Source organism: Acromyrmex echinatior, chromosome 1 (assembly GCF_024713525.1).
Source record: "Acromyrmex echinatior isolate Ae372 chromosome 1, ASM2471352v2, whole genome shotgun sequence".
NCBI classification, from domain to species: Eukaryota; Metazoa; Arthropoda; class Insecta; order Hymenoptera; family Formicidae; genus Acromyrmex; species Acromyrmex echinatior.
Window position 1 is genome coordinate 4287872 of NC_141852.1, and position 20178 is coordinate 4308049.

The 20178-nt window shown below is 33.3% G+C and overlaps 1 protein-coding gene across 1 annotated transcript in view; it reads right to left on the reverse strand.

Moving 5' to 3' along the window:
* The window catches only part of LOC147910866 (uncharacterized), a 173060-nt gene that overhangs the window by 81956 nt on the left and 70926 nt on the right, over positions 1-20178 (reverse strand). The window contains exon 3 of the transcript XR_015544880.1: positions 15904-15937. The gene's annotated coding sequence lies outside the window, so the exon portion shown is untranslated. The remainder of the gene's footprint in view (positions 1-15903; positions 15938-20178) is intronic.

Sequence of the window (20178 nt, forward strand, 5' to 3'; positions counted from 1 at the left end):
AAACGCTCGATGTAGTCGTAACGGTACGTTCCGCAGAACGAGACGCTGTGCTGCGCTTCTAATGAACCACGCTTCATACGGTAATCGCATGTGTAGCGCGATTCGATCGAACGACCTGTACGCGCGATACGATAAACGCCGTTTGGCGTTTCGTTTCACGCTACTGACAATTTTTCATTGGAACGCGACACACTAGCGCGCATCGCCGTTACATCACTGTTGCAACGCGTTAACGGGCCGTTGCGCGTTTCCGGCGCGCGTTCGTCGGGGCAACGCGTTAACCATTAGCGCGGCCGCTCCGAAACGTTAATCGAATTCCGACAGGTATAGCGTGCCTGGCAACGCGACCTGACGAAGCTGGCGCACGTAATACATTGATCAGGTTAATCGACGCTTCAGTTGGTCGGAACCACGCTATTCGGATTTTGATACTCGATCGTCGACTACGTATTACAGGATAGCTGTCGCGGTACTTTCAGCGATGATTTAGTGATGATTTCATTCCTCCTTTTATTAGCTTCTCAATTTTAAGTGCTAACCTAAGTGCTAACCTAATCGTACAAAACATTATACACACATTACATGTATTTAAATTCATTAAAAACTATTATATAGAAAAAAATAAAGTAAATATTATTTGTTCTCCCCCTCCCCTCCCACACACACACACACACACACACACACATTCATTATTTATATAGAGATGTATATATTTCTTGTAATTTTTTTACATTGAAATAGAAAATAATAAAATTTCAAAATTTACTGCATGAATACGAATGAAATTTACTGTATGAATACGAATGAAAAGATTTTGTTAAAAGTATCTAAAAATTTAGACAGACACAAATCTGAAAATAATTTTGCTGGACCATAAAACAATTAGGAAACTTAAGCATAATGAATAATAATAAAATTTTTATATTCTGGCAATCAGTTGGAGCGTCCTTATTATTATAACGGTTATTTTAATATATAAAGTAAAGTAAAATATGTAAAAACATTATTTTAATATGTATAAGTGTAAAATTATTTTAAAATCTATAGCTACTTAAATTTTTAGATACTTCAGCAAGATCGTTCTTTTCGAATATTTTTTGAATATTTTTCAAAATGTTTTATGTTAGGTTTGATTTTCTTTATAAATTTAATAAATAAATATAAAGATTAAGAAATTTAATTCAATAAACAAATAGAAATGTCTTTCTTTGATCTGTAACTTGGAGAATCTGTTCCTCAAAATGTCATTATTTTACAGTTTTTGAAATATACGAATTTATTCGTTATTTGATCAAACATAACGAATATTGATCTTTAGCGTTACTGTGTATAATTGGTCAGTGTATGTATATGTATGCATATACGCATATAACAATCTCATTGCGTGTGCAATTTCATCGGATGAAACCGATGGACGGGCTAAGCGGCAAAGGGTATAACACCATTATGGGAAATCGAAACGTGTTTATGGAATGTGGTTGTCCGTAAATACTAAATAATATGCATCCAACATAACCTTGCGGAAGGTGCTTTTCGGAGATTAATAATACCCTTCGCCGTGCGTATACCACGATGCATGATTGCAACCGAATATTGATCTAGTCGAATACGTTTATCCGCAAGTAACATGAAACTATGTCCCCAGTGACTAGAATATCATCAACACTTGCACTAGTGTCACTAAATCTCCAAATAAAAAATTTGTTTCAATTTTGTAACATGTCATTAAAAAACGATATTATTGTCTGGAAGTTGATCAAGATTCCATCATACAAATACATTTCATCGAAATCGATAGATACTCTTTTTAGTGCGTTAATAATTAAGGATGATCTTGCAAATGGTATATCGATACCTTGAAATTTAATTAAAATAAATAAAAATTTTGGAAAGAAAAGTTTTTGGTTTTTATGACTATAATTGTATGATAAAATAATTATGGTTAGGAATTTTTATTACTATAAAACTTCCATTTTTATATATTATCATTTATTTACATTATAGTATTATAGTATTATGTATTTTATATACATACACATATATATATATATATATATATATATATATAAAGTAATAATAATTATATTTACAATTCCATAAAGAGAATTCTAAGAATATATGGTTGTTCCCAAAAACGACTGTAAAATTCCGAAAAAGGTTTTGCTGAAGTTTCTAATAATTTAGCTAAATATAGATCTAAAAATAATTTTGTTGGACCATCAAAATAACTATGTAGAACGCACAAACTGATTTCTGACATGTCAAAACTTTTTGTAGCATTACTGATCTTTATGTCTGATTCCTACGTAATTATTTTGATGGTCCATCAAAATTATTTTCAGATCTATATCTTATAAAATTAAATTTTTAGATATTTCAACAAAACCATTCTTTCATGTAAAAATGAAGCTCCTAATCATAATTATTTTACCCTGCAATTATATAGTTTCAAATACCAAAAACTTTTCTCCCAATGTACATTAATGTCAATAATAAAGTTTATAACCAGTTTATTCCTAGTTATACCCATCCAGTTGAGTCGAGTCGATTTCAAGAAATTGTCGACAAGCAAACGCAATCCGTGTTGGAAACGCCAGCGAAGTCTACAGTTACTGCCTCAAATAATACATCCCGTAATAGCTCCACCCGCACAGCTCCTACTAATGGAGGGATAAAACCGCGTGTTTCTCCCTCGAATTAAACTGAACGGGGGTGGTAGAGGAGAGAAGGGGGAGAAGGAGAATCCTCTCTTCGTTTCCCGAGGTGCGCTGTTTCCCGATAGAGAGCCCGGCATTACCGTTACAATGAGATTCCGTTACGGCGCCGGAAGTACGTCGGGAGAGAGTTCCGCGACACGCAAACGGCCGCGGAAACAAAGCGCGCGGCGCGATCTTGGTTATTTCATACCTAAACGCCGGCCGTACGGAGGAGACGTCTCAATGCCGGACGGCATTATGGTCGCTTCTGCCTGCCTGCCTGCCTGCCTGCCTGCCTGCCTGCCTGCCTACCGTGCGGTGCTATCGCCGGGCCAGAAACCAGTAATAATTCATTGTCCATTGCGCCGCACGGTGGTGGCGAGTCGGGTGTACTGATGATTTCCTTCCGGCGTTATGGGCCTTGCTTCTGCCCGGCACCGCTCTGTCGACTCCCGTCGACGTAGGAGCGGACGGCTCTTGATGGATATTGTAGGGTGCCTGCCATTGCGACGATGCATCATCGTGGATGATTTAGCGGAGGCTAACGCGTCCGCCCCTTATTTGGCACCCCCGCACGCGCTAATCATCGCACAATTCTACTGAGGTTTCGAGGAATCCGTAATTTCTAAAAGGTTGATGCTACCCCTTCCCGTCGCTACAAGAAAAATTCGAAAGAATCGATCCAATCGCGAGGAAAACGTAGAGAAATCTTAACACCTTGGAAAAGTATAGCAAGGAAATTCCTATATTGCAGTCTTTAAACGAGTTTTCTTATATCTCTTTATTTCAAAGTGTTTTTCCTTCTATTTTTGCATATACGCGGGAAAAAACAGTTTTATTGAAGTTTTATCTAAAAATTTAACTATAAATACAGATTTGGAAATAATATTGTTTGAATTAAAGTAATTACAGATGTAACTATTTTAATGGTCCAAACAAAATTATTGGAAAATTTCTGTTAAATTCAACATTCACATTTTATCACGCGTCCCAAACGGTTTAGAAGGTAACACAAATATCAGTTGAGAAGATAAATATACGAAAAAGATAATACTGACACAATTTGTAAACAAATCATGGAAATATATTTCTTTTAGTAAAATTACTTTTATGAAAATTAACTGAAAATTAATAAGCGATATGGATAGAGGATTCGAAATGGTCAAAGAGATTATTGTATGGGTCAAGCATGTGTTGACGTTATGTCAATGTCTAAACGTTTGTCTAGGTAACTGTAGGCGTCAATGGCGAATGCAGTCATGATAAATTTTCGCTGATTGACTGGCTTCCTCCTCGACGGATAATCCATCAAAACTCACCGGACGATTCGCGTTGAGCTATTCGGCAGTTCTCGGCACGAGAAGTTTTCTCCGCGCTTTCGTCATTTTCGTCATCCCCCTCGTCGTTCCATTCTACTCAACGGCATCGTCCTCTTCAGGATTTCTCGAGTGTTGGGTGATGAAACGCCGTTTTAAAACCTCGAATCACTCGAACGAGCAAGCTCTCTAAAAGGATTTCGATAGAGGCATCGGGCATTGACAAAAAAAAAATGGTAAAAAGGATGAAGAGAAGATGGGACATTCGGGAAGAAAATGAAGAGAGGTGCAGAACATGAACACGATTTCTATCGGCATTCAATAGCGATTCTGAAAATGCAGATGATTACAGCAGCCGTACGACAGCTCATATGAAACCATTCTTTCGGTTATGTCGATGAAAATACACAAGGAATTCCCGTTGACATAAATTGAATGACATGAATCGAAATGAGTCCTCGAAGTTATTGTGTCATATAAATAAAACATAAAAAGAACCGGTAGGAAGTAGCAAATTTATAACTGTTATTTATGGAAATAATAGAAGAGAAAGATAAAAGATGAAAAAAAGAAAACGATAAGCAAGAGTAAACCTTTCCTATTTCGATGTAAATGTACCCGAGGTACTCCGTTGGGTTTATCAATTCTTTCTCGTTTTCGAAACCAACTATTCTAGGTCGTCCAATGAAACACACGATGATATACGTTCGTACGTCGAATGGGCATGATTAATAAATGTGATTTAATGCACAATACTAAGCAAAATGAAGAAGATCAAATGCAGAATGTTCGAGCACAGCGAGACATTCGACCAAACATAAAACACAATAAATCGAAAAAATCTCAATGAAGTGAAACCCGCAGAAATAATATCCATAACATGAGGAGTATTTCTTTTATCATAAATCTTAGAAAGTGAGGAATCCTGATATTTGTTTCTTTCAGTATGCTTAATCCTTCAGAACTCTAACGATTTCTTCAAAATCTGTAACACAGTTCAGTTTCAACTGTGAGATCCATTTAATTTATATTGATTAAAAAGAACTAATTTCAGGAAATGACATAAGTAATTCGTATAAAAAAAAAATCTGTGTCGTAAAATATTTGTATATGTCAATATGTATAATTATGTTTATCTAAACTTTTAAAAGGTGGAGAAGAGGTTAATTTTTTAAATCCTACAGCTTTGCTTTAAATAAGACTTAAATATTTTGTTATAATTTATTGTTTCATTATCGTTCATTTTTTTTACTCAAAATATAATGTTGTTTTAACATCACTGTAATAATTTTTCTGTTCTATAATAGTAAGGTTCATAATAATAATAATAATAATAATAATAATAATAATAATTCAAATTTACGGATATAACATAAAGAATATAAATGAGTCTAATAATAAATTCCGTCAGCTGCGAAGGAATATAATTGAGACAGTCCAACACTCATCGTTAGTTTCGAAGGGTTAAACATAATCAAAAGTAACATCGCGTTATGTATAGAAACAGATGTCAATCCTGACTTCGACATATTGTGTGTCTTGCAATATCAATCATTAGGCCACGAAGAAAGTCAGCGAGCGAAAAAAGGGAAGGGGAGGGAGGGGAGGGGTGTACAGATGATCAGTTCGATAATGCATTCGAGCGAGCGGCCACGAGGGAAATTTGTTTGCCATTCACTCGTGCGAGAGTGAAGCACAGATGTTACATTGTTAACCTGCCTGCCTAGTGCCTACCCAGCCAACTTTCGACGGTCGCCAGCCGCCAGTGCGGCACGGTTCGACAGGGATGCGATGCGCGCAATAATCTCTGCCAGGCAGTATAACGACGGTGATGGCGCCTGTTGAGCATTTATCATACCTGTCGATTTCTACAGCGCATCTATCTAGACACCTTCGCTTCCCGCTCTAAATTATCACGTCTGCTACCACGTTCCGCGGTATATATATGGATGTATGTATGTTACTCGCACACGTGCGCGCAACGACGACGGTGACGACGGGAGGGTGCGGGGACGATCCAGCGGATGCAACCACCGGTGAAAATATACTACTGTGCGCTCTCCCCGATGTATCGGCACGGGGGAGAAACACAACCGGCGTGTGGCGGCTTTTGTTTCCATTTGCCCGGGGAGTATTTCATCGGGCGATCCCGAGTGCGTCTGTATCATCCTCTGTGAGAATGTGCGTACCGTCTTTAGGGTCGGTTTCACCCTTATACCGTGGTGCTACCGGACCGCACATTTATATCCGCTGCTGCCGAGATGATAAAGGAAGATGTACAACGTGCATTAGGGAACACGAGAGAAACAGCGAGAGAAATAGAGAAAAATCTCTGACTTGTTATACGATACAATGACATGGACGTGACAATTCTTGTATTATCTCGATATAATGATCTCGATATTATCAGTCAGATAATAAAGAGAGAGTCAGATTTCCTGATTTTTAGTGTAAAAATGCGACTCCGAATTATGTATTTATACTCTTACAATATCGATTATATTAATATTATATTAATATTAGCTTAATTGATAAAATTCAAATTTCTTAATATTTAAGAAATAATTGATCATCATTTATCTTTCTAATAAAATAATTTCATTTCATTTCATTTATAATGCAATACAACTTATTTAATTTATAATCTATATATATTCGTAACGGTATAATACTTGCAAAAGAACGTAATGCTAATTTTTTCTAATAGCTGTTTATCAGGATATCTGTTTAACGCGTTATAATACCGCCCACGTAATATCGTGGCAGAATGACATAAAAAAATAACGTATATACAATTAAATATATCATATGATAAAGGTACTAATATTAAAAGTAAAAGAAGTATTATATAAATTTAAATCCATTAATACTATTTTTGAACCAATAATAATTAATAATCTATTACTAATAAAAGAAAATTTTCACGTTTTTATTTTAATTTTATATAATAGATTTGGAAGTTATTTTAAGTCAAAGATATTTTATATTTTATATACGCAAATGTATCATTAGAGTTCTCCAAAAAGCATCTTTATTTTTATACAATTCAGAAATACGTTATCTTTGAAATTGTTTTATCGAATAAAAAAAAAATAATAGAAGATGTAAAGTGCGATGTTTAGACGCGCTTCTTTCAATTATTTAGTTTTATTCTAAACATTTTAGGCATATAAAAAATAATTTAATTCCATAGGTGAATTTCATAGAAAAGCCCATTTTTACGTACCTCTCGTATTCTTACAATACACGCTCTGCTTAAGTTGGCACAAGCCTCTCAAGAGATTTTCTGAAATCGTAATTTTCGACATTTGCGATAAGCGAAGTTGATTAAACTTGCAGAATTTTTCGTAAGTATTGTACCACACGAATTACTTTTACAATCACTTTTTAGCTACAAATACTTTTATTTTTTTATTATCAGATAATTTTGTTATTGTATTTAATAATCTTACTACATTAATTTAAATTACTTAAGCTACTTTGAACAATTTATATACAATATTTTAAAAAGAGGAAATTATTTAGTAAGTAAAGTTTTTATTTATTTATAATTTAAACGTCAAAGAATGTTTTTTGTAATTATTTGTTTATAATTTGTCCATATATTTACGATTTATCAAAATAATCTATGGATAAAGAAAATTATTTAATAAACTAAGTTTTTTTTTAAAGTTTATTTATTTTTCACAGTTTATAGTTTAATCGTTATTTATTTATTAATCATTATTTATTTATAGTTTAATCGTTAAGGAGAATTGTATTATAATTACTTGTCTATAATTTATTTACAAATATGTGATAGCAAAATAATCCATTTTTTAAATTTGTTTTTTGTTTTAAAAATTGAAAAAATTATGAATTTGTCAGAGCATACTATATCTTTCTCATTTATCTTTTTTGTAAGTTTCAAGCCTCGTTAAATAAAAGGTCAATTTAGCTAATAAACAGAGCTCGCAGCAGAAAATAAATATTCTCTGTGCGGAGGGAGTTGAAACCGCGTAAATTCATTAGATATCGTCGTTTCTCGGTGTCGTAGTGTGACATATATAATAACGTATATATGTTTTATTACTCAATTAAACTCTTTACGCCGGCGTATCTCGACGTTTGCGTGGCGCGACGACGAGCACGCATGAATCGCGTGTCGTACAGCCCCGATAAAGTAGGAACACGGAAACTGCTCCCTAGGCTATTTGTCAATGCTTTTTTTAACCGCGAATATGATCGAGCTGCTGCCGCCACGGCATGGTCCGGATAATAGCATTTTTCAACGCGCTATAAGACAGAGTCTGCCACACAGTGTACGTACGATAAGCGATTGTTACTCGTGCACCTAATTAGCGTATCACGGCGCGATTGGCGAGCAAAGTTATTTCACCTCGCAATAACACCTTGCGAATACTAGCAAACGAACTCATGACTTCGATTACCTCCTACGGTTTCGCTTGAGATTTTTTGAACGACTCTCACATATAAAAAAAAAACCTTGACATTTCTTGCGACAATTTTAATCTACAATCATAAATTATTATGTTTACACGACGAACCGGCTTAACAGCTCGAAAAGAACGAACGCGACATGGATTAATTAACATTTCCCTTATTAACATTATTAGTACGCGTCGCGTTTCTGATGACGATATCTCGACATGTACGATACGCAATATAAATTGTTACATGTACTCATTTATGCCACAATATTTAAAAGCTTTCTAAAGCTTTCTTTTCATTTTTTGTATAAAAATTTTTGAAGAAAATTTCGATTTTAAAGAACAAAAAGCTTTAAAACTAAAATTAATGTAATTTAAAATCATGTATATTATTAGTTCAGTTTTTGTAGAATTATTGACAATACATATATACAAGCTTTATTATTTATAGTAAGTGAAAATCTACCGAGAAATAATCAGTACAAATAAACAAAGACGATAATATTCGGTCAAAACAAATTTTGGTCTTTAATAATATTTTGACGTGAATAGATTCATTTTGATCAAATATAGCCTTTTCTACTTATTTGTATTAATATTTCTCGATTGATTTCCACTTACTGTAAATAACGACGTTTGGATATATGTATTGTCCATAATTTTATTAAAGCTGAACTGAAATATATAATTGATTGAGTTATGGTTAATACCAGTTTCATAGTTTTTCTGTTCTTTAAAATGAGAGTAAATTTTCGTCAACATTTTCGCAAAGAAGATCATATTTGGTCAAAGTGAACTTTGAAGTCTAATAATATTTTTGCGTAAATCCTTTCTTCGGAAAATTTTTGGGGAATATTCACTCTGATTTTAAAGAATAGAAGAAAACTTTAAAACTAATATTAACGTTGTATAACTTAATCAACTATACATCTCAGTTCAGCTGTATTATTAAATACCAAGATCTGCTGAACAAATATGGACTTCTTCGCTTATTTATATTATTTATTATACGTTATCTTTATTATACGAAGAAGAGAGAAAGTTTGCTAATTTATGTTTCTCGCGCTACACCCCTAAGTAGTTCGTATCGATTGCTTCAGCAGGGACGAATTGTTTATCGGTATCGCATAAATCGTCGTGCCTTGGATTGTGAATGGTACGCTGTTCGGAAACGCGGAATAGCGCCGGAAACGGCACAATACATATATATATATAAGACGCGTCGGAAGTTCGTCATGCCGTGCAGGAAGCTGCGTGGTATTCCTCCCAAGTTGGATTGCTTCTGAGTTGATCTGAAACGCTATTTCCAGCCAGGGAAGGCACAAGGAATAAACAGGCTTCTCATTTCAGAGGTATTCAGTCAGCTTTTGCAAGTGCACACGTTAAATTCAATGCAAATGCATCAAATCTTATTGGCCTTACTCATTATCTTATACTCTCTTATCATTATCGTTCTATTATTAAAGTTACCTTCCTTCTTTCCATTCTTTTTAAAATGTCAGGCTAGCTTTACTGCGAATCTCTTCAAGTCGCCTTTTTAAATGACTATTCTCTCAGTTCTGTACATTTATAAAAATTGCATATCGTATCATTATGGGATATCACATAGCCTTTGGCAATTTAACGAGCAACAATTGCTTATGACGGAAAATTGTAATCAGTCATATCTGATTAATTAAGCAATCATCATATTCGCAATAAAATAATTACAATAAAAGGCCAGCTCATCGTCGATCGCAAATGATTAGAGTTAATGTATACATATATTTCTCATGAAAAACTGTAGATAGTGCAGATTAATATTGTAAGAATACGAGCCAATGTTGGAAAATGTCCACGTTCTGTGACAAAAAGCAATCTTATATCGCGAATTGCATCGGTTTCTTGATACATGGTTATCGTTTTCGGAGCGGTCGATCGTTAATCTGTTTTCTGCTGGTTTTATACCTTTGGATGCTTCAAAACTAGTTAATATTGTAACGATAGAGATATTACAGCAATTGAAGTTACAGTTTCAGAAAAGAATTAAAATTAAAAGAAGAGAATTATTTTAATCAGATATATTATTAAAACAATCTTTAAAGATAATGAAAAAAGAAGATGTGAGCCAAGTAGATTTGTTAATAAACTATTTTGTGTTAATATATAATTTATCCTAACTTAGTATCAATGTTACTGATTTATTGATACTAAATTAAAGAAAATTATATAACATATTAGCAAAAACAAGTTGCTTGACTGCAGATCTTTTTCATTATCTTTGAATTTTTGTTCAAATAAATCTATTTACATTTTTTAATTAAGTTAAAAGCTCTTGTTTAAATAAAAATTTAATTCAGGATTTATTGCCCATATAATTAAATATTTAATACATTATCAACTATAAAAGTTTATAAATAGAATAAGAAAATTCTATCGCTTTTCGATAACATTTAAAATAATAAAGCTGAAAGAATTTGCATGAAATATTATTCATTGAGTCAAAATACGTTGCCTTCTATTCCAGATGATCTAAAGAAAGAAGCGATTGTTAAAATACTATTGATAATCAACCATAATATTCTATTGATTCATTATTAAAAAATATGTTAACAAGCTTTATCAAATTATCCGCAAAAAAGTAGTAGAATTGTGATTATGCATGTGTGCGACAGCTTCATAATATAATGCGCATTTTCTATTTTAAGAGCTTATTTTTATGCTCGCCACGAGATATCTCGTGTGTGCAAACAATCAAAATATGTTAAATACTCGGAGCGGACGACTATAATGCGGCGAATTTCCACAGTGCGATTATGTAGAATGCATTGATCTTTTCGTTTGACTATTCGGCGATTTACTAGCAACAGCAACGTCGGGATGAGCGGTCGGCTAGCCAATACGAATTTAATAGCCTAATTTACAGCGGCTTAGCGGAACGAGTCGATCGGTAGCGCGCGATAGATTGTTATTAGCGTAGATTGGCAATGATATACGACTTCATTGACATTCCACGTCGAATCCTGTACGCGCATTCCTCCACAATGAAATAAATCGGAGGCGATTGATATGTTTTGATATCGAACTCGCACAACCGCGAAATCATTCATTTTTAGGAGCGGTATTGCAAGCAAACTTGCAGTATCGGCCATTAATATTGAAATATATCTGAAAGCGCTTTCGAATTATATACGTCACGTTGCGTACGCTAGTAATCGCCGGAAGCACGACGTCATTAATATTCTGTAAATTCACGAGGAATATGATACGCAAATGGACGGATATTATTTCGAGTCCATTGCAAAGGTACTGAAATCTGCAAATCTATTATGCTAAAGCTTTCATTAACTCTGAAACGTTATCAAAACAATTCTAAATCAAGCATATAATTTTTTGCGTTAATATAATCATAAAAAAATCTTCGGTAGAAGGGTAAAAAATCTGATGATATCTTTTTTTTATGGAGAGGTTGTCTAAGTAAGCAATCGATTTTCGCCAAAATAGTCAAACCTCCAGTTCGTGGACCTTCGGACTTTAACGAAACACTGATTAAAAGCTAGCAAACGTGGTTATAATATAAGTAGTACCAAATTCAACATGCTAATTTCCTTACAGCTTACATTTTACTATCTAAACTTTTTTGTGTACTATAGCCTTTAAAAAATGTGACTATTACATATTTTTTATCAGTGAAGCACAATTTTTTAAAGAGTTATTTTTAGAGTTATTTTAGTAATAGGTAAAATTTTTCGGATCGTATAAGGTTTCGTTTGCATAAAATAAAAAAACATGATTTTATATCTTCTATGAGCCAGCAAAAGCAAGTTACGATCTATGGTAGGTTGCGTATCACTGCTTTACGTGATGCTTAGCGCATTTTACACGTGTGTCCCAAAATCCGACTTAAACCTTCTTTAATAAATACCGTGGATTATGTTGTCGACTATGGTGCATGTACCAATTGTTACTACACGCGAAGTAATCGTAGGAAACACGCCATTATTAAAATCCCCGGGTCTACAAGGAAAACGATATTGAAATTTAATGTATTCAAACGCGATATCGCGACGCCACGCGAAGAAAGCGTGAACGGCGTAGAATGGATTTGGCGAACGTTGTAAAATTCACGGCACCGCCAGCACCTACACGACACGCGCGTGCATCCGCACGTGCGGCTAGGAGTGAAAAGACGACGGATCGAAAGCAGAGTAGGATAGCGAAAGAGGTCGTAGAGAAAAAGGTAGAAGACGGGGTACGGCAGAGGGTTGAAGAAGAAAACGCGAGGCTGCACTGGCAATAACAGGGTACACGTCATATTAAATCTGGTTGCAGCGCTTTCTTATTGCGGCAGTTGATATGCGGTTTTATGCATCAGGAGGAGTGTCTAACATCGGAGTGTATTACTTGGAACAGGGCGGAGGAGAAAGAGAACGCGGAATAATCTTGTACACCCATATACAAGTCTCCGTAGGAAGAGTCTCGTAGGAAGAGCCTCTGACTTGCACCACTACTACCTACGATCGTCACCGTAGCCGCTGAACGTACCTTCGAGCCCAACTAGTGTCTTTGCGTGGCAATTTTCTTGAGGCGGTTACGCCAGGTTAGCTGCAGTAAAACGCGTAACAAGAGCAGTAAGTCTGAAAGGGTTGCCTGATGCATGCACGGTGATCGATGGTGTCGATAAAACAAAGTCTCACCATACAGAATGATCCAGTCAAAGCACTCGGAATTGTTTCCCGGCGAAATCAATTTCCCGACAATCCCAAACAATCTAGCTAAATGTAATTTCTCGCTGTTAGCACGATAACATCTTAATACTTTCTAATCTCGATACGAATGTAGGTAAAAAGTAAAAACAGATGGAAAAGTGATAAAATAAAATTTAACAGAAGAAAAATATCGAATATATTGTATTTTGAAAGACGTTATTTAATCATATAAGACGCTAAATATTAATGATGCAGTAATTATTAAGAGAATTAGATTTTTCATATCTTAACATTTAAGTTCGTGTTCACAAGCTTGGAAAACAATTTGTCTTTCTTTTTCTAAAAAAAATAAAAGGAGAAGAATCTTTTGATTCATTTTGCTTCAGATATTTTTCAAATATGTAATTTACGCGTAACAAATAAATTTAAGAATTTAATAATAAAAAAAATAATAAAATAGGACTTTGTTTCTCTCAACTTGCTGAAGCACAATGTTCTTTTTCTTTTCGACTGTGATAAAATATTTCTTGTCCTCCTGAGACACCCAGAGTTTACATTAAATTTGTGACATGATTTTTGGATATACATTATTTTCCATGGTTCGATACTTCTTAGTAAAGCCGTAAACTTTTGCCTAAGCCGCTTTTTGCAGCATCTTCGCGAGGGGAATATCAAGTAAAAGGGAACCAAGTATGTATACGATATCGACGGCTATCGCAGCTATCAAGAACTCGATCTGCTCGCGGCGATCGCTCAAGTAGGCCAATATTGAAGGATTTACCGTGGCAGACGCGTAAATTCTCATCGCGCACCCCCGCAGGTGTATAAATACGACCAAAGTCGATTAATCCGGGAAGATTATAGTGTTTGACGTCGAATAACGGGAAGATAGATCGGCCGGCTGCTCGTTACCCCTAAAGTCCCGAGCGATTCATTAGTCCTGGCGTAACGTATATCTATATCATCGCGAGGATGCATACTCCTAGCCAATAGTGATCCTTCTATGATAATAACTACTATGTATGCAACCGTCGAGAGGTAGACGATGATATTGTCCTCGATTGCATAATAATCCAACTCAAGCCATTCGATTAAAGACGAGTTTGACGTTTGAAGAAGCAATCGTAAATTTCATCTGCAGGACTTGCAAGAATGATTATATAATTACAGTTTGCAAATTATGGAACGTTTCTTTAACAGTAAAAATACCAACGTTTCTTATTCGTTAAAAGAGTTAAATGAATAAATTACTATGAAAATGAAGAAAATGATGGAAGATTAAATATTTCATCAACATGAAGAACAAATTATTGAAAAGTCAAACAATTTTCAGAATTCTATCTTTTACACAAAAAAATTTAATTTAAAACATAAAAATAGTCAATAATGATTTTTATATTTCTAATGTTAACTCAGGCATGATTTAATGACTTATTATTTTTTATAGCATCGCAAAGAAAAGAAGAATATATATAAATTCATTGTTTAATATTGATAAAAATAATTAATTATTTTAAGTTTTAAGTAATTCATTAAGTTTAAATTAAAGTCGTAATTTTTTAATATATTAATTCGTATTATTTCTTACGTATGTCAAATGTATGATTTTTCTCCAATTACTGATTTTTCAATTAATAATATATTTTTTGGCTAATCCAAATAATAGAAGATGGCCTTTTACATTTAACCTAGTACATATAGTAAGAAAAAAATAATCTCTCTATTGATCCCAATGCGTGCACTTGCTTACGTGCCAACGAATGACGAGGGTATCGTATGATAGCGAGCACTATGTATGTCATATCGCAGGTTATTATCCCTGGCCGCATAATAATACGAAACCATGATACCGCTTCACACAGAGTAGGATGTCGTTACCTTTTAACGACAGATAGTTATCTGCGCAATGACGATATGCTTGTACGAGCGACACGAGCGCGAGACATTGCTTCATACGCGATAACTCAATCGCTATATTTAATTTCGCGGCAAATCTGCGAACGTAAATGTACGAATTAAAATTGTTTACCGGAAGCGATGGAAGGGATCATTCGATCTCGCCGAAAAAGAATTTTACCGACATAAAAGTGTGGCTGCGGTCGATATGACACATTTTCACACCAATAAAACAGAATGATGCGAAAATTATCGAAAAATGAATATGCATTGCAATTCGACGTGTAAAATCAAAATTAATGCTCGCTAGAGACAATCGTTAATCACAATGGTGTATTTCGATGTACTACATTTGTGAAACTCACCTTGTTCTGAAAGATCAGAATGGTGTTTCATAGTTTTGTAAATGAAACTAATTTTTATGAACGATTTTCATGAATACTAGGGAACAAATAGAGATACGATTTGGCACGCTCACTCAAAATAATCCATTCTGATGCTACCAATTCTGCATAATAAAAATATCGGAAACATTGTTTTCCGTTCACGTAGCTTCAATTACTCTAATTTCGATTACGTGCGTCGCTTGGAAATATTTTTCAACAAAATCGATCTATTCAATAAAGTCCAAAGTTATAAAATATGGCATAATAACATTATTCTACTATCCGCTTTTGTTAAAGAAAATTTTTGTAATAGTTTATGTAATTAAATTTATCACGGTACTTTATTTTGCTTTTAAATTACATCGACAGTTAATTACTTGACGTCACTTCCAAAAAATTCATGCTAAAGTAATAATTATTTAAAGCATCATGGTTTTTAGATAAGGATTTTTTTTATTTATTGTATGCTTTTATTTAAATTTATTACTCACGTGTACATCTTGCCGCATTGATGTTCTCGGTTATCTAAAACAATAAATAAAATTACTAATAAATATTTAGAAAAAATTTTTTTTCAATTTCTACATGAAGTAAATAGTAGACAATATTACTCAGAAATTCAGACATACATATACTTTACTTAACAAACTGTAATTCTCTAGTAAGACACGAAACCTTCGACGAATACTACAGACTTGGTTACTATTATCGACTGTATAAATGCAGTGGAAGGCATTACAAGATTTTCCAATTAAGAACTTTCGTGTCCTATGTCTCGCGTGCTTATTAGCTCTTAAGCTGTTTCGAAAATACACTCGTTGCTATGCTTCGCATGAATCTTCCTTGAGGCACGCATAAACTTCATCCTATCGCGTTAAATACATCTCTATATCGATACATCCGTGTTCTAAATTGAGATTTTGTAATTTTAGTTATTGATGCCAAAAAATGAAATGTAATATTTTAAAGTTATAAATTATAGAGAGACAGTGTCAACAAAATATGTAAAATTACATATTTGATACATATTTAATAAACAATATGTATAAAAATTATACATAATGTATAGAAATATTTAGTAAAATTATTTTTTATAAAAATTAATACTTTTACCTCTAATTGTGTAAATATATACTTTTCAATTAAATACAAAAAATAATAATAATGATACATTTTATAATTTTATTTAAGTGTATAAATTTTTCCAATATTATATAACAAAACAATAATATGACATATATCATACTTGCATTTTTATGTTTGTATATATAATTATATTTGTATAATATAATTATATTTGTATATATAAATGTGTAATTCATTAGCAAATTATTACGTAAATATATCTATAATTTCAATTGTAAACTTTCCAGGTAGCAAGTCGTTATTTAACGTTAATTAGTCATTAATTAATTTCTTATGATGAATATGACGTTTAAAATTACGTCCAAATATCGTAAAAACGACGTGAATTTGTCATAAGTCCATAACGTCAAAAATACGTCTTTTTTTTCGTGTTATTGACGGTAGCAAGGTGTCGTCCATTAGCATCATTAATTAGTTATTCTTATGATGAATCTATACGGTCAAAGTAAAAAGAGACAAAGTAAAAATTATATAAATGAACATATTTGCTAGATGTTAAAGTTATAAATATTCTAGTAAATTCAATTACTTTTGTAATTTCTACCTCATTTTAAGAACTATAATAAGCTCTTTGACATCCAAACATCGTAAAAATGACGTGAATTCTCATATTTTTATCACTCACACAACGTCATAAATTAACATAAAAAATACATCATTATTTTTGTGTTATTAATGGAATAAATATATCACGTTATTAATTGATCACTAATAATATTAGTACGCCAACAATTAGCCATTTCTTTGACGTCATTAAGTATGACATTGTAAAGATGTAAATAAATAAATAACGTCATTAATTGGTCAAAAAGATAACGTCATTATTACATCTTAAATAGGTTACATGACGTCAATAATTTAAAATGACTATTTACGTCAAAATAACAGCTTGCTATCTAAGTTATTTTTGCGAATTGTTTAATTACTATAAAGAAGAATAATTTTATTTTCATTTCTAACTTCACTTACACGTGTAAATATACATCTTTAATAATCCTAAAATTATTTATAGCAATTATTAATAAGTTTACTTACATGAAATTTTTTTACAATAAAGACACGATAAACATAAAATTATTATAATATAGGTATTATAAAAGATATGAAAGATAAAAAGAAATTATATTACATTACTATTATATTACAAATATTATAATAGATTAGACTAAAAGATTTATTATCAATCAATGTATAAGTACTTTACCAAAATGCAATATGCAAGAATGTAATGCAAGTTTATGACATTTAAGTTAAAATAATTTCGCATTTTTTTTTCCTGTACCGCGCTAATATTTATTTTTCTCTTCAACGTATAGTCACTTGTGAATATCATTTCCTGTGAAACAATTTACCACCAAAGAAGAAGTCAAACAATTATAATTTACACTTGCGTATATAAAAAGTGTAAACTTGGATTCTCGCTAGATACGCAAGAGGATGCCGTGAATGAAAAAGGAGTTTTATCGTTCTCTGAACTACCGCGACGTTATTACGATCTCGTTTTTCCAGTTTCTTGAAGCACTCTTTCCTCGACCTATCTTTCTGCCGCGCCTCGTCGTAAAGCAACTCGCTCTAACGCGAGATCAAAAGCAAATAGCTTTTCCATCTCCCGTGTAACATCGACAGGGGCTATCGCTTCTTGGTGAGTTCATCGCATTCGAATTTCCATGCCGACAATCGGTCGCGGGTTCGACGCTTCGCTTGGCCGCTTGATAAAGTCGAGTTTTCCCGGCGACGTTGCGAAGTAGCCCCATGCATCAAACCCCAAGCTCTTCTTCGAGCACACGTCCGCGGGAAGGTGAGGGATGGTAGGTGCGAAAGAAATCGAGTCAGGAGGCCGCCGATGGGAAAAGAGGTCGCCGTGAACAGAAGTATTTTGATACGAAGACGTATTGCCGCGCTACCGAAAAGTTGGATCGATCTATCGTGAGGTAATAAGATTTAGCTTGACATGAAAAGAGAAGAGAACGTTACGTCAAAGTTGAGAAGACGTTTTCTACTAACTGTGCGTACGAAGAATATGTATGCTCTTAAATTTTACGGTTGGAAATTATAATTAACTCTTAATACAAACGATGATTTTCCGATCTTTTATTACACACAATGGATCGTTCGTGTCTCGAGTTAATTGTTATTATTTTTACTAGTACTTATACAAAAATTGGTAAATGGTTTTTATATATATTTTAATATCTTTAAAAAGTAATTGGTTGTCTAGTAAAAAAAATTGTATATAAATGTTATATTAATTTAATTATTTGGTGTTTTTACTGTTTAATTAAAAAAAAAAAAATACGCACAAATGACACAATCGCATCCTTTTGTATCCTCTATTTTGTAAACTCATTTGATTTTCATGATATGATAATTGGTCTATGGAGAAACTTGCTTTATTCAAATTTCAAGTCAAAAGTAAGAATTTAGAATGGTGTATCTTATATAGTAAATAGTCTTTTTAAATAATAATCTAATTATCTCTCACACACACACATACGCACACACACACACACACACACACACACACACACACACACACACACACACACACACACATACAAAACTCAGTTTTAAAGAATTTTTAATTGCAAAGTATAACATTAAGTTTTTCCAGTTTCACTTTATTTGAAGCTCATTAGTGCTCGCAAACGGTACTGATTTCCAAACTGATTTTCAAACTTAAATTATAAGCCCTGTGATTAGACCATCTAGTACCATCTAAAATCAAGTCTCACAATAATCAGATTATTAAAAAAAAAACCAGAATTTTAGAATTCTGAAGCCAGAATTGAATTCCACTATTTTATAAATCTTTAGAAAACGGCACTTTCTTTAAGTTTCTTTGTTAAAAAGTTTCCGTTTTCATTCGACTGTGCAAATATTGTTGAAGGCTATAACAAGTGTAGTGTTACATGACACATCGATTTATCTCAATCATGTGGATATTATTGCGAAAGATATGAAGTACGTGATATTGTGACTTACTCGACTTCTTATGTATGTTCTCTTTTAAGCAGCATTGCTTTAAGACTCCCTAGAGCTATTATAATTTGCGTTATGAATTGCGTTGCGCACGCACGTCATTCCTCGGAAGACTACGCAGTTTCTATATATTATCCGTGTTATGCATACGGAACTTCGGGTCGACACGGCCTGGCGCAATGAAGTTACAAGCACGAAGTTTGCTTTGCGACATCGTCGTACGTATATCCAGGACGTATAACAGGAACAAGGAAACAAGGACTCACATGTAACGTGCGTGTATATGTGTGCACTAGCAAGAAATCAAGAAACCACATAATAGTGTAATACTTCATCAAGACATTCATTGCAAAGGATGATATAGTTTCGTGTATGTACCTTTGTGCTTTGATGCAAAGATAAATATAAATAAATAATAAATTAATATTTAAATTAGATAGACTTTATGACTCAATCCCTATGTGTGACTTTTTAATAAATGAAATATAAATATTTCTTTAAAGGGTATCAATATATGAAATTAATAGAACTTCATATAGCATAGTAATGAAATGATGATATTTCATTATAGAGAAAAATTATAATAATAATAAATAGAGGCTTTACAGCTAACAATGAATCTTAAGATAATAAGCGAAAAA